General features: G+C 39.8%; 1 protein-coding gene across 6 annotated transcripts in view; it reads left to right on the forward strand.

Annotated features, from left to right (window-relative positions):
• grm8a (glutamate receptor, metabotropic 8a) overlaps positions 1–8,357 on the forward strand; it is a 311,638-nt gene that overhangs the window by 254,122 nt on the left and 49,159 nt on the right. The window lies entirely within an intron of this gene.

Genomic DNA, 8,357 nt, shown 5'->3' on the forward strand with positions numbered 1-8,357 from the left:
CTCTGGGCTGAGTTTTCCTAGTAACCTTACCAAGAAGGCTCAGGATGCTGCAAATGTTGGTATAATAGGAAAATGGCTGGTGGATTTAAGACAATAAATAATAATGTATTGAATGAATCAAATTTGAACATAGGTGTTATTGGCTTGTTTACATTGTTCGTTAATTTCTTAGCCTGGGCTGGGACTCACATTTATATGGTTTATAAAGTTCTTATTGGACTTTAACTTATTATTGCACTTACAATGACAAACATAGCTGTCCTCAATTTAGGTCATCGTGTACGTCTCAATTTCCGTTTTTTCTTCCTGCTTTTGCGCACTTGTTTGTGTTTTGTGCGTACGCTTCAGGGCCGTTTTACAGTTGCCACAGCTGAGGTGGCGTGCACAAATATGACGTCAAAATGATGTACAGTGGTGTGAAAAAGTGTTTGCCCCCTTCCTCATTTCCTGTTCCTTTGCATGTTTGTCACACTTAAGTGTTTCGGAACATCAAACCAAATTACATAGTCAAGGACAACACAAGTAAACACAGGTCGGACTGGCTAGGCCACCCAAGTCTTCATTTTGTTTTCTCTCAGCCATCGGTGGTGGACTTACTGTGTGTTTAGGATCATTGTCCGCTGCAGAACCCAAGTTCGTTTCAGCTTGAGTACACAACGATGGTCGACATTCTCCTTCAGGATCTCTTGGTAGACAGCAGAATTCATAGTTCCTTTTATCACGGCAAGTCTCCAGGTCCTGAAGCAGCAAAAAAGCCCCAGACCATCACACTACCACCACCATATTTTACTGTTGGTATAATGTTCTTTTTATGAAATGCAGTGTTCCTTCTACGCCAGTATACTTGGACCACACCCTTCCAAAGATTTCACTTTTGTCTCATCGGTCCACAGAATGTTGTCCCAAAAGTCTTGGGTTCATCAAGATATGTTGTGGAGAAATTGAGACGAGCTTTGAGGTTCTTTTTGCTCAGCAGTGGTTTCTCCTTGGAACTCTGCCATGCAGGCCATTTTTGCCCATTCTTTTCCTAATGGTGAGGCATGAACCTGACCTTAACTGAGGCAAGTGAGGCCTGCATTTCTTGGACGTGTTGTGGGGTCTTTTGTGACCTCTTGGATGAGTCGTCGCTGCGCTCTTGGGGTAATTTTGGGCGGCCGGCCACTCCTGGAAGGTTCCCCACTGTTCCATTGCTTCGCCATTTGTGGATAATGGCTCTCACTGTGGTTCGCTGGATTCCCAAAGCTTTGGAATGGCTTTATAACCCTTTCCAGACTGATAGATCTCAATTACTTTCTTTCTCAATTGTTCCTGAATTTCGTGGGTCTCGGCATGATGTGTAGCTTTTAAGGATCTTCTGGTGGACCTTACTGTGTCAAGCAGCTCCTATTTAAGTGATGCCTTGATTGTGAACAGATGTGGCATAATCAGGCCTGGGTGTGGCTAGAGAATTTGAACTCAGGTGTGGACAACCACAGTTATAGTAGGTTTTACAAGGGGGGCAATCACTGTTTCACCGGCCATGATGTTTGGATTTTTTTCACCTTTAAATAAACACACCTTCATTTACAAATTGCATTTGGTGTTTCCTTGTGTGTCTGACTATTGTTTAATTGATTTGATGTTTCCGAAACACTTAAGTGTGACAAACATGCAAAGGAACAGGAAATGAGGAAGGGGGCAAACACTTTTTCACACCACTGTAAATCTCGCTGGCGTGCCTGGATTTTGAGTGCACTAGCAGAGGGCGCGGACCACTATATTTCTTTCCATAGGCATGCGACAAAGCGAAAACAGAAGCACGGACAAGTTCTCGGACAACCGGATGCCAGGAGTCTCAGAGTGACTGCATGTGTCTCTTGTAAACGTACTGGGTTAAGATGAATTATTTTATGGTGCCAATAGGTCATCAAATCAAATCGAAGCATTGAGAGCATTGCTGCTGTTAGTTCTGCTGTTGTTTACCTTTTTCTTCTTCTTCTATTCTTTTAAAATGGTAAAGTTGGTAGTCTTTGCTCATTAGCGCCACCTCTGTTCAGGAGAAGACTGCAACTAGTGTCGCGACCACCACGCACAAGTATAAATAGTTACGGCACTTCCATGATGTCACATTTGCGTGCGACAGGCTGGCTGTGGCAAGTATACAGCACGTTTCAGTCACGGGGGGGACTGAGCAGCAGCTGTCAAACGTCACAGCGGACTAAAATGTAAAACCTGTTAAAATGTAAACAGGTTAGCAGGATGATCTGAAATGTTTTGCACGGTTGTCCGCTGTACGTTTTGTTGATAAATGTGACATGTTTGAGTCACGCACGTCTCGTCTTCATAGCAGAAACAAGGAAATGAATATGGTGACATGTATTACGTCAACCATTTCTCACTCCCGTTTGGTCATTGACTCTCAGAGTCACATACTGATACAAAGTCTGGCACGTGGGATGGCTGGGATTTACATGGAGTTACAGGAAGCTGGTTATTGGTCAAATTTGCAGAAAAGTTGCAGAAATTGGTCAAAATTGCGAGTTGCACCAAATTCACAGTGATTGGCTGTAACGAGTAACGATGCAGCACATCAAAAAATGTTTCTGAGTACTAGTATTAAACTCATTGAAAAAATGTCCTGAAGTAAAAGTGTAAGTAGGAGAATTTTTTTTTTAATCCAGTAGAGTACAGCCTTTTAGTTCTTCAGTACAGTAGTGAAGTAGTTCTACTTTGTTACTATACATCTCTGGAAGACGGAACTTTTAATAATGAAACACTGATTTAAATCATTTCTCAATCAAAATCCAAACAGGACTTTCAGCATGTGCAGCATTATTGTTATATCCTGTCAGCTCAGGGTTCCTTTTGGTGGTCAAAAATAATCTGTTGGCCTTTTTGTGATTATCTTCAAGACTTTACACAAAGTTAGTTTAGCTCTTCACTTCTACTCTTAAGGTTATCTTTGGATTGCTGTTATCTCCAGTAATCCTGGAGACAAACTCTTACCAGTGAGACTTGGTAACACCACCTCTGCATTGATGTTGCTGCATTGTGAAGTGCCCAGTTAGATGATTCAAGTGGTATCTTGTGTCGTTTAGGAGATATTTGAAGAAGTCTCTTTGAAAATGCAGTATCAATTTTGAATAATGATAATGATGAAAATAACCACTATGACTTCACCTTCAAAGATGTCTCTAAAGTACTAGGTCCCAACTGTAAAACCCTTATCTTCTGTCATATAGAGACTTTAAAGGTTACATTTGTAATAGCAGGTTTCATGATCTTCAAACAGCAGATTATCTCAATTTCAAACAAAACTTTCCCCATGAAATCATTTTTCAAACAAAGTTACTGACATGCCTGTGGCTTTTACTAAACAGAACTAAGATGAGGAACGCCTTTATACTGATCTAGAAACCGATCACAGCACCCGGCCTGCATGTCGATGCAACAAGAATAAATAATCAACCACAAAATATGAAAATGACTTGGAGGCAGATATGGAGATGATTGCATCCTCATGGAGCTTTTGGTTAGCAGATCTTTTATGAGACATAAAAGTCTCTACTTTTTTTTTTTTTTGTACTTCTGCCTCTCAGAGTTTTTCAAGTTCTTTTTTCCCAGAGTTTTCAATGCAAATCCTTACTTACCAAGCAGCCAACAAAACCGAGCTGCCTGTGGTCTCCAATGGCATTAACACTGAGCAGAAAGGCTGAATTTAATTTAGCAGCTGCTGGCTGGAAAATGGAAGAGAGTGTAATGTCAGACAGGGTGCATATTAACACACAGACATTTTGTCCATCCATCTCTGTACCTTTCTGTGTCTCTGTATCCATCTCAACCTTAATCCCTGCTTATCTCTTTCACTTTAGTCCTGTTTTCACACACGCACACACTAAAGCAAGTCTGGACCATGCTGGAAATATTATACATGCGTACTAAAGACTCAGTTGATGATGTGCTTTGATTTCCCACCTGCTCACACACATCATGTGCAGATAAATGAATAGATTTGTGTCCACTTCATTGATGTGGCAAGCTGTTCCTGGCTACAGACAATGAGCAGACAGATTCAATAAAAGCTCCATAGCATTGCACTCTTCACGCACACACACTCCCCTTGCTCCGGTTACAACACCTGACGCAATCCCATGAAACCCATACAGTTGTGCTTTCCCAGTTAGCACCACTCATAACAGCACCAGTCGTTTAACTGTCTCAAGGCAGGATTGCATTTTCTTGCGAGATGCTTATTAATGATGCATCATGTCTCTTCACATTGAGTTTCACAGCAGAGAAATTCTCATTAACTCATGACACATTGATCTATGGCTGAAAGTATAACAATTTGGTTGTACTTTTTCTCTGAATGGAAGTGTGCACAAATGCTGAATGCAAACCCACATGCACACATACCAATTCATCAGGGAAAGAAGCTGGCTCGTTGAGAACAACGAGCAGTAAACATTAGCTCTATGTAATGAGGTCACAAATCGGGTTACAAATAAGTGAAATCAGTAACCTGGGATTTGTGGGTTAGCTTTAAAAAGGTCAAGATAAACTCTTCTATTGATATCTTTATTATTAGACTATTTGGAAAGCAGTTCTAAGTATTTGGTAAATAGTTCTCAGTTCTCTCCCATCCCAGAATGCTGTGGGAATGTTGGAATTTTGTTTACAGTATCACTTCAGTACCTCCACTGTGATATATGTAAATATATGTGGTTGTGAAAGCATTTACTAATTAATGTCTTATTTACCTTTATTTATGAGCTATTCAACTATGTGCATTATTAGTAATCATGGTATGGCATGAGGAAGCCATTCCAAGGGCCTTTGGTTGATTAGTGAGACTAGTATAAAGATGTCTCAAAAAGGTCTGTTCTCACACATTATTATACAGTATATTGCTTTCTACTTTATGTGGCACAAATGACCAATTACCTGGTGCTTGAATCCATATTTTAAACTGCTGATACATCTCTGTGATTCAGTGTGAGAGCAGTATGCAATATTATCGAGTAGTTTCAAAGATTGCAGCCCTTAACTACACTCTGCACTGTGCTCCGATGCACTGGGAGCAATGCAACTATATATATATATAAGATATACATAATAAGCCAATGTGAGTGTGTGCACACAGATGTCTATGTTCATGTGCTTGCATATGTGTGTTACGACAATTAAGCCATATGGCCAAAAGCAGAGTGAAATCAGTTGCCTTTCCTGTGTGAACGTTCATATTAGAAGTTAAAGAGTCCCAGAAGAAAACTGGCAAAACAACTGATATTTTGCAAAATGTGTTTATAAAATACTTACAGATTTAGCTTTTGATGGTCTGAGCACATTCAAACACAAATATTTTCATTTTCATTTCAGCGCAAAACAAACACTCAAAAGTAATATTCCTTTTTGTCATCTACTTCAAGAAACAAGTTACACTGTCGAATGGAGTTCATAGTGTTCTGTTCTTTTTACGTTTACCATCCGGTCGACCATCAACGGTTTACGAGTTTCTTTAACAGCAGGCTGAAAAGCAGTGTGGTTGAAAGTTTCCAGCCAGATTCACCTGTATGCTTAGTTGCACCTGTAACCACACCCAGCAGTGATGTCACAGGGTCCTGGAGCCCAGTTGAGGTTGTGCATTACAGGTAATACTCTTTTTTTGGATTTGTGTGTGAATTAGGCTGTTTTGGCTACAAAGTCACATTAAATCATAGTAGCTCAATTCCCTACACATTAGAAGGAGATAAACTGCAACAGTAACATAACATGCCGTAGACATCGTAACACAAAAACAAGACAAAAAAAACTTGAAAGAGGCTTCATTTCCCAAAAGTATATTGCTTCAAAATCTTGCTTGCAGCAAATAAAAGACTTCAGATGATGAAATACTTTAATCAACACCCAGCACAATTCAGTTGTTTAGCGTACAGTTTAAATGGTTAATCTGTTGTATTTTAATCAGTGTTCTGTTTAGAGTAAAGTGTTGAAACACGTCCGAGTGTCAACTTCCATCAGCTCTTCGTTTAATGTTAATTCTACATTAATTTTAAAGGGTGGCAGTGGCCCTGAGATTAGTGACAGGACAAGTATATTTACTTCCAATTGGATCCATCAAGACAGTTAGCCAGTCAGTTAGATGCGCTGGCTTCACCTTGCTGCACTCCGCTGGTCCAGTAGAGTATTCATCTCACCCTGCTGCACGGAGGCTTTTGACTGGGCTCTGTAGCATCAATCACATTACTGGGGCTGCTACCAGAGTAACCTCAGGGCATGACAAGACTTTTAAAACTCAAAAAATGTTAGGCCTCAGTGGTATTGTTTGACAGATATTAGACACCATAAAAAAGGTTGTGGTTTAAAATGGTTTTAGAGAGAACAGCAAAAACCCTACATTTAAAAAAAAAAAAGGGGAGATCCATGTGCATTTTTTTTTATCTTACACCATACAATGTGTGGGTGCCTGGTAGGAAAGAAAGACAATTAGATATAGATTTGCCTGTGACGTTTGAAAACTAGGCTATTGGCCGGAATTTCAGAGGCTTTTGATAACATCTCTTTCCTCTTAGCAACTACTGAGGTGGGAATTTTTGTCAATATGAATGTTGAGCAGGTTGTTGGCCAAAAGGTGCGTGCCTTGGCATAAGCAGAGGTTACTGTAATTTGTGCAGCTGGTTATATCATCACATGTCAAATTAAGTGCAGTGAGACACAAAACAACTTGTTGGCCAACACTGATGAGTAACAAGTTGTATTTTCATGTCTAGTGCTTGAAAACATATGCACACATGCATTATATTGCTCAAACCGTGGCCATCTGTATCACTACCCTGCACTACAATCCCAACTTTGGCTCAGACAAATGTGGTTTTACTGGGCACCAGCATGTGGGAGACTGTGTAAACAGGAGTGACAAGCCAAGTGCTGCAGCAGAAAAAGTGCTGTGTTAACCCCCTGCAGGATTAAATAACAGGGTTCAGGGTGTTACATCTAACAGACAGATGGTAATGCAAGTGTGTGAGACTGAATAAAACTCATCGTTGAAAAAGAGAGAGAGTTGTTTTTTCTTCTTCTTAGCTCTATCACTTGTTCGTCATATCTTTTTTTTTTTCTGTCACACATTAATTGTCTGTCTGCCTCCCTTTTTCTCTCTACACATACACATACGATATGTATAGCCACTGTGGCTTGGTTATCCAGAGATTGAGTGGAGATATTTAGTCAAACATAGTGATCAGCTGCTTTGTTGGACCACATGGCATGAAGATAATTGCTGACTAACATCCCAGTGACACACACGTGCACACCACCAACAACAAACACACAAATGCAGACATGCATACAAAACACCCAACAGCCGTCTATAACTGTGGATTGGATTTCATTCTCAGGACTGTATTAAATCCTTATGGATTCTCATATTGATTGAGGAGCCTCTGGTCTTGTTAATTCAACCCAGCCCAAACAGGTTTTGATTTCAGTTTGTGATGCCTGAAGGTGACTGCTACTTGTAAGAAAGAACAGGCAAAGACAGTTGGGAGGGAAACAAGGCATAAAAGAGAACGACAGAAAGAGTTAATATAAGAAAATCACGCACAGAGGCAGTACGAGGAGAGGAGAAAGAGGGAGAAAACCAGGCAGAAATAAGAGATAAAAAAAAATCAACAACGACAAGGCATGTCTGTAAAGAAAGATAATGAGTTTAGGATGTTTGGATAGCCTTGGAAGTTCCACTCCTTGAAGTTTTTGATGAAAACAAAAGAAAATGAATGTTGTAATCGATTACAGATTTCCATCTTAATGTGTCAAGGAGGTATTTCTTTTCAGTCCGTTTTTTTTCATTTGCTCATTCTGCTAATGAGTCATTACATAAAACCCTCTCAATAAATTACAACAAGGAGGTTATTTGCGCCTTTGTGTATGTGTGTGTCTTTGTGCATGCATGTATTTCTCAGAGAGTGGGAGTGTGTGTGTACAGTGCATGCCATTGGAATGTGCAAAAGCATGAATGCCAAATGCAAATATGCATTTGTTTTACAGCAATTTATGAACTTAAACATGAATCTGAAGTAATTAATTAGGCTGCAGTAATTAGATAAGCCACATAGCTTTAGAAAAATAAGCAACACACAAAAGGCACACCAGACAGCATCTAAATATACATTGTGCATTTCATCAAATGTATAGAAAATGTATACAATGGTCTCTAAAGGAACATGCAGAGTTTTCTTTTTCTCCCTTTTACCGTTTTCAATGGTTAGAAAATGGCTGTGTCTCATGTGACCTTGTTATTTGTACACCCTGTGACTATACAAACCACAACATGTAAATATGAACTTGTTGGCGTTATTTTGTCACTTATTGGGAGCAGTAGC

The sequence above is a fragment of the Etheostoma spectabile genome, chromosome 23 (genome assembly GCF_008692095.1).
Source record: "Etheostoma spectabile isolate EspeVRDwgs_2016 chromosome 23, UIUC_Espe_1.0, whole genome shotgun sequence".
NCBI classification, from domain to species: Eukaryota; Metazoa; Chordata; class Actinopteri; order Perciformes; family Percidae; genus Etheostoma; species Etheostoma spectabile.